This window comes from Adiantum capillus-veneris, chromosome 17 (genome assembly GCF_014529385.1).
Source record: "Adiantum capillus-veneris isolate H3 chromosome 17, ASM1452938v2, whole genome shotgun sequence".
NCBI lineage: Eukaryota > Viridiplantae > Streptophyta > Polypodiopsida > Polypodiales > Pteridaceae > Adiantum > Adiantum capillus-veneris.
The window spans coordinates 134,789,235-134,796,148 of NC_140947.1; the positions used below are offsets into that span (position 1 = coordinate 134,789,235).

General features: G+C 43.0%; 1 pseudogene; it reads left to right on the top strand.

Annotated features, from left to right (window-relative positions):
- Nucleotides 1–2,851: 2,851 nt before the first annotated feature.
- Nucleotides 2,852–4,481, top strand: LOC147438130 (uncharacterized; annotated as a pseudogene).
- The last annotated feature ends 2,433 nt before the right edge of the window (nt 4,482–6,914 follow it).

Consider the following 6,914-nt stretch of genomic DNA (forward strand, 5'->3'; position numbering starts at 1 on the left):
ATACGGCTTACATCATCACTAGAACTCAAAAAGTTACAAAACTATCAAGTGGTGGAAAATTTTGAAACTTTTGATACTGTCAATGCGTCCGGAACGCCCAAATATCTTAGAAATGAATGTCCAATTGCCTCACTCCGACATCCAAAGAGGCAAAGAATTTCAAAAACCCCTAAAAGAACATTTTACTAACGGTGCGCGAGGAGGCATTCCAAAATTGAATGCCTCCTCGCGCGTCGTTAGTAAAAAACCCCTTTTTTTCTCTTTTAGGGAGCTTTTTGAGAGGAAAATGTCAAAAAACCTCTAAAAATGGGTTTTCTTGAAAGATAATTGTCCAAAAATCACTAAAAGGAGCTTTGTACTAACAGCGCGCAGAGGGGCATTCTAGAATTTTAGAATGCCTCCTCGCGCGCCGTAAGTAAAAAGCCCATTTTTTGGGGTTTTTTGACATTTTTTGCCTCTCCGGATGTCGGAATGAGATAAGTAGACATTCGTTTTTAGGATATTTTGATGTTCCGGACACATTGGTGGTGTCAAAAGCCTCAAAATCTATCACTATTTGACAGTTTGCGACTTTTCAACTTTAAGTGATGACATAAGCTGCATTGAATGCGTCGCACCTACCTCCTGAAAAAGACGCTCGCATTAAATAAAAAGTGACCGTTTTCAAGGACGATTGAGAATATAAATCTACTTTTTAGAGTGTCTGGTTATCCTTTTGGACGTACTCACAAGGTGCAAGTGCATTTTAAAAAAAGTTTCTAGAGAGAGAAATACAATTTCTTACAAGGCCCTCCAAATGACCTCTGAAATTTTCTAATGAAGGTCTCTCTCTCTCTCTCTCTCTCTCTCTCTCTCTCTCTCTCTCTCTCTCCCGGCCGCATTAAAAGTTATCCTTTGTCTTCGTGCATGTCTATCTTCTATGTCATGGAGTGAACACTTTCCAAGGACTAGATAGGTTGGACGGATTAAGTGGCCCTTGCAATCTAGACTTGCTTAATAGAGTAGAATAGATATGCAAAATAGTGGCAAAGGTCACAAGGAGTCCTAAGAGCCAAGACCTTAGTGTAAGTAGTATAGGCCTCTAGAACCTTAGGCTAGGTTTTAGATTTAGCCACTCTGCTAAAAGTGAGTGTTATTGGAGAGCTAATGCCCAGCTATGCCACATATGTGATTGCAGAGCATCAAGGAAGTCACAATAAATGACGATTATAAGCAACTTTGATGTCTACTTTGACTCAAACAGTAAACACCCGTTTGCCTTTGCTCTATTTTTGTATGTTTGTGCAGATACAAGTGTAAATGTGTAGCTTGGATTGTTGGCAAATGGTGCATATCCCTTTGGTTTTGCCAACTAGCCCAAATATGGTGCACATCCCTTTTGTTTTGCAATTAGCCCAATTTGGTCATGAAGTGCTACCACAATCTATTGATGTTGTGTAGTGATGAAGGTATAGTTATCACATAATCTATTGTATCCTTGCGAGTTTGTAATACCTTCAATTTGTGGCCTTAAACTTGTTAGCACGCTCTCTCAATTTGTGTATTCTTTCCCCCAACTGATTGTGCTCATGGAGTCATTGTTGTGATCTTGTATACTCAGGAAATCAATGTTGTGATATTTTTAGGCTTTAATCATGAAATCATTGTTATGATCTTATGCACTGACGCATTATAGGATTGTATTCTAAATTCTGGGAGCATGAGGATTACCTTGAAACTTCAAATTGACTTTGCTTATTTAATGTGATTACTTAGTTGTGTATATGATACAGCATGTATGTACAGATATGGTTGTAGTCTTTTTAAAAAAAAGCAATTGCGTGGTTTTTTAACATAAACAAAATGTTTGCTTCAATTTTATGGATATCAAGCAAAGAGTGCGTAAAAGTAAGGGAGATTTAGAGTTTGTTTATGGATATAAGGTTACTCTATGGAAAGTGGGTATCTTTTGTACATTATCAACCTTACACTCTGACGAACGCTCTACATTGCAGGCAAAGATGATGGAAATAAGTTGTTTAATGCAGCATCTAGAAGCATGTTTATTCATTGATTAGATAACAAGCTTGCATAAAATCCATATTTTATGCATTTTTAGGCTTGCCACATGGCCAAGGAAGAAAGCTCGTGAAGAAAGCTCAAAGTAAAAAACAGTGGGTTGGGCAGCCTACAGAGGTGAATCGGCTACCTATGAGGCGGAGGAGGTGAAGAGCCAAAGGGGCACTTAAAGGGAGGGAGAGAGAGAGAGAGAGAGGCTATTTGCACAATGACAGCTACGGTAATCGTCATAACAATTATTAGAGAGAGAGAGAGAGAGAGAGAGAGAGAGAGAGAGAGCGCTTTGCAAGCCATAACAATGTTGCTACCCTACTCCATGTTTAAGCACTCCAAACCACAAGGCTTTATCCATACGTCTGCTTTTCCTCTTGCTACCTTGCCTCCTTTTGATCACTTATCATAGGTATTTTTGCTTGCCCCATCCCAGTAGGTGCCCAAAACGGGTTTTTCTTGCTGGGAATAGTGCGAATCTGTGTAGATGCGAAGCAAACTTCAGGAAGCAAATCGGAGGCGACCCAGGCGGTCTGGCGTGTGTCAGGACAGCTCGCGGCACTTACTGGTGGACAGAAACGCGTGTATTTGGTTATTTTGTAAGATGCCTGATCTTTTTACTCAATTGTCGTGACGTGGTTCAGTCCGTTTTCCCTGCGCACGCAAGCTCCTGCTGAATCTAACCAGGAGGAGGTAACATGTGCTGTGCTTTTTTGTTTATGGTGTCGATTGTCTGGTGAATTGAAGTCAATAGGCTGAGAGCGTCCTGTTGTGTTCGTATTGTGCTGCATCTTGTTGTTTCATGCAAAGGCCTATGGTTCGCCTCAAGGCAGAGGCCCGGTGCAGACAACATGCAAGTAAGGGGAATGTAGAGGCCTGCTGCAGGGGGCACGGAAATGAGGGGAATGTGGAGGCCTGCTGTAGGGAGCACGCAAGTGAGGGGAATGTGGAGGCCCGCTGCAGACAGGATGCAACTGAGGGCAATGTATCAAAAAACGAAAAAGGCAGTCATTGCCAACTGGTAGTAGCAGGACTGAGAAGCCGAAAAGCTCTAGGGTCATGGAGGTTAGTTTGACGGTATCTGTAGGGGGTTGCGATATTGATGTAGCTTTGTTAGCTTCTATGCATGCATTCCTCGAAAGGGAGACAATTGTTGGTCTTTGTGCTGTTGAAAGAGGCGGCACTCTTTTTCACTTGCACTTCCAGATGGTAATGCGGCTTTGGACTAGCTCCTTGGTCGCAAGAAATAGGAAAGTGAAACAGTACTTGGGCTGGGGTAAGGCTTTGCCTGCTGGTGGGATGGCCGTGCTTTGAAACAGCGTAATATGCATACCTTCGAGGGTATGCTTGGCTACTGCTTGAAGGACCAAGACCAGCCGTATTTTCGAGTCATGATGCACAATATTCATGCAGATGAGGTTAACAAGGGAATAGAGTTGTACAGCTTGTATGGCGGTGACGACTTGAAGAAAAAAGTCTGTTTGACGCCTGCAAATATATTTGATATGACATATATGTTCTGGAAGTTTAGATTAGGACATCCATTGGGAAACGATTTCTTGTCGACTGTGCACAAGATGCTAAAAACTGGGAAATATTATCCGTCGTCGGCGTGGGTTACACCTTACCAAGGCCGGGGGATGCAATTAGGCAAGACGAAAGCTCTTTGGAGATGCATGGTTTATCCATCAACCACAACCTACCAAGATGTCACTAGTATCTTCATCAACAACGATGAGTATAGTACAACTCACCCACGTGCCGACTGGTTCCACTCCCGCTGGCAAGGAATTGAGAGGTATGCTCATGAATACGCATAGGAATGATTTTGATTTTGCACTTTGCTAACTATCAAACATCTTCTCAACAGTCCAGCGAGCGTGCGAACTAATCACGAAGATGAACAAAACTGAGCGAGTCCGCAAATAGGCGATGAGTACATCCCGTTGGTGCATAGTGTTGGCGTCACAACAGTTGCATGATACAATGTATTGCTAGTTCATTGTAATTGCTTCTATTTGTTGCATGTGATGAGACTAAAACTTTCTATTCTGTGGATGCAGGGTAAAATGGACCAGACGAACTTGGTGGACACTATGACAGAGACGCAAGTAGACGAGTCGTTGGATGAAATTCAAGATCCACGATTGGACAAGGTCGAGGAGATGGTGACAGAAATTTTGCACGAGGTCTCTAGGAATCAACCGGAGGGCTATCGAGCTCTTCGATCTGATGTCCTGGATGCAATAGATAGATTAAAAGACGCAATCGATGAATGTGAAACAAATGTCGCTGATATACAGGTTTTCAAGCTAGAGGAGCAAATCGCAGTGCTGCGTACTGAAGTATCAAAGTTGAAAACACAGCTCAGCAAGCTGAATGCACTCCTATGCAGGCTTACGAACTTGCTAAACAGACATCTTGTCGACTAGATTGTCAATATCTGCTGGCTTTTTTGTGAGGACAATCTGGACAGCTGCTGGGTTTTTTTGCTGGTGTAGATTGTCAATATCTGCTGGTGTTTTTGTGAGGACAATCTGGACAGCTGCTGGGTTTTTTTGCTCTGCAGCCATTTTGGTTATTTACTCCCAGCATGTATTCCTGACCTTATGTAACTATGGACCTAATAACTGAATTCTAACAATCATCTTGAGTACCAGCTCTATTGTGTTGATGCAATTTTTTGATTATGTTTAAGATTGATGTCAGCGTAACAAAACGTTACGGTTATGTCTTTCGTGATGTTGAGATATGTTTTCTACGCAAACAAGGTTGTACGATTTGTTGATTATGTTCGGAATTGTCATTGACGTGACAAATCGTTATGCTTTTGTCTTTTGTGATCTCGAGATATGCTTTCCACGTGAACAAGCCTAAGCTATCCATTTCCTCTAAACTCACATAAGAAAACATGGAATCTTGCTTTCCACGTGAACAAGCCTGAGCTATCCATTTCCTCTAAACTCACATAAGAAAACATGGAATCTTGCTAATTAATTAATCCAAGAGCAACATACAGCCACTAGGTCCCGAAACAACTTTTTTACAAAAGCATTAATTAATTAGTTTTTGGGGTTTTTTTTTTTTTGGGGGGGGGGGGGGATATGGGGATATTTGTTTCAACCACCCAACTCCAATGATGCTCCAACATTTCATCGTCTGTTATAGTCTATTCTACCCTATAACGGTTAGCCATTTTTAGGCTCACCACATGGCTAAGAAAGAAGGCTCTAAGCAAAGAAGAGTGGGCTGCCTATAAGAGGTGATTAAGTTGCCTACGAGGTGGTGGAGCTGAATAGCTGAGGGGATGTTGAATCCCCCCCCCCCCCCCCCCCCCCCCCCCACACACACACACACACACACACACATATTTTATTATCATCGTTGGAGGTCAAATATGACCTATGGGACCAAAGTTACATATGATATAGTATGTGTATGGCTAATGAGAGACTCTCGATGCTCCAAAATTGTGGTGATGAGAGTGGCAATGGAGAGCCCACACTGTGGCTAGGAGAGAAAACTGTGTAGGTCTAAGTCATGGCTGAAAATGTGAGAGAAGCAAGTTTGGATGTGACCAAAAGCTCTGTGAGAGAGAGAGAGAGAGAGAGAGAGAGAGAGAGAGAGAGAGGCCATTGGCACAATGGCAACTGCGATAACTGTCAAAACTACTATTAGAGAGAGAAAGCGGGGGGGCGGGGGGAGCGATTTGTAAGTCATAATGATGTCGCTACCCTACTCCATGATTAATCACTCCCAACCACACGACTTTTTTCCTACATCCGCTTCCCCTCTCGCTACCTTGCCTACCATTGATTACCCATCGTAGGTGTTTCCTTTTGGCAATAAACCTTGCATAAAGTCTATTCTACTATGTAATTGTAAGCCATTTTCATGCTCACCACATGGCTAAGGAAGAAGGTTCTAAGCAAAGAAGAGTGCACTGGGTGGCCTACGAGAAGTGAACCATCTTTCTACAAGGCCAAGGGGCTAAAGAGCCGAGGGGGCATTGAAAGCCCGAGAGAGAGAGAGAGAGTGAGGCTATTGACACAATGGTAGTTGCGGCAATTGTTAGAAAAACTGTGTGTGTGTGTGTGTGTGTGTGTGTGTGTGTGTGTGAGAGAGAGAGAGAGAGAGCGCTTTGTGAGCCATAACAACGTCTCTACCCTCATCCATATTTAAGCACTCCAAACCGCAAGGCTTCGTTCCTATGTATGCTTTTCCTCTCGCTACCTTGCCTCCCATTGATCACGCATGGTAGGTATTTTTGGTTGTTTGCCCCACCCCCAACATTTATTCCCACCAATTTGCACCATCCTAGATAGCTCCTTCCAACGTATAGCCGACAACCTAACTCCAATGATGTTCCAACATTTCATCATCCATTATAGTCTATTCTACTCTATAATGGTGAGCCATTTTTAGGCTGGCTCACCATGTAACTAAGGAAGAATACTCTAAGCAAAGAATATCAGGCAAACAACGTGAGGCTGCCTATGTGAGGCAAACCGGCTACCTACAAGGCTTGGGAGCTGAAGAGCCAAGAGGGCATTGAAAGCCCGAGAGAGAGAGTTTGAGGTTGTTGGCACAATAGTAGATGTGGTAATTGTCAAAACAACTATTAGAGAGAGAGAGATAGAGAGCACTTTGCAAGTCATAATGATGTTCCTATCCTAGTCCATGTTTAAGCACTCCCAAGGGCAAGGCTTTGTCCCTACATCTGCTTCCCCTCTTGCGACCTTGCCTCCCATCGATCATCCATCATAGGTATTTTTGGTTTCCCCACCCCAACAAGTTTTCCCTCCAGTTTGTACCATCCCAAATAGCTCCTCCCACCCTATAGATAGCCACCCGACTCTAGCGAT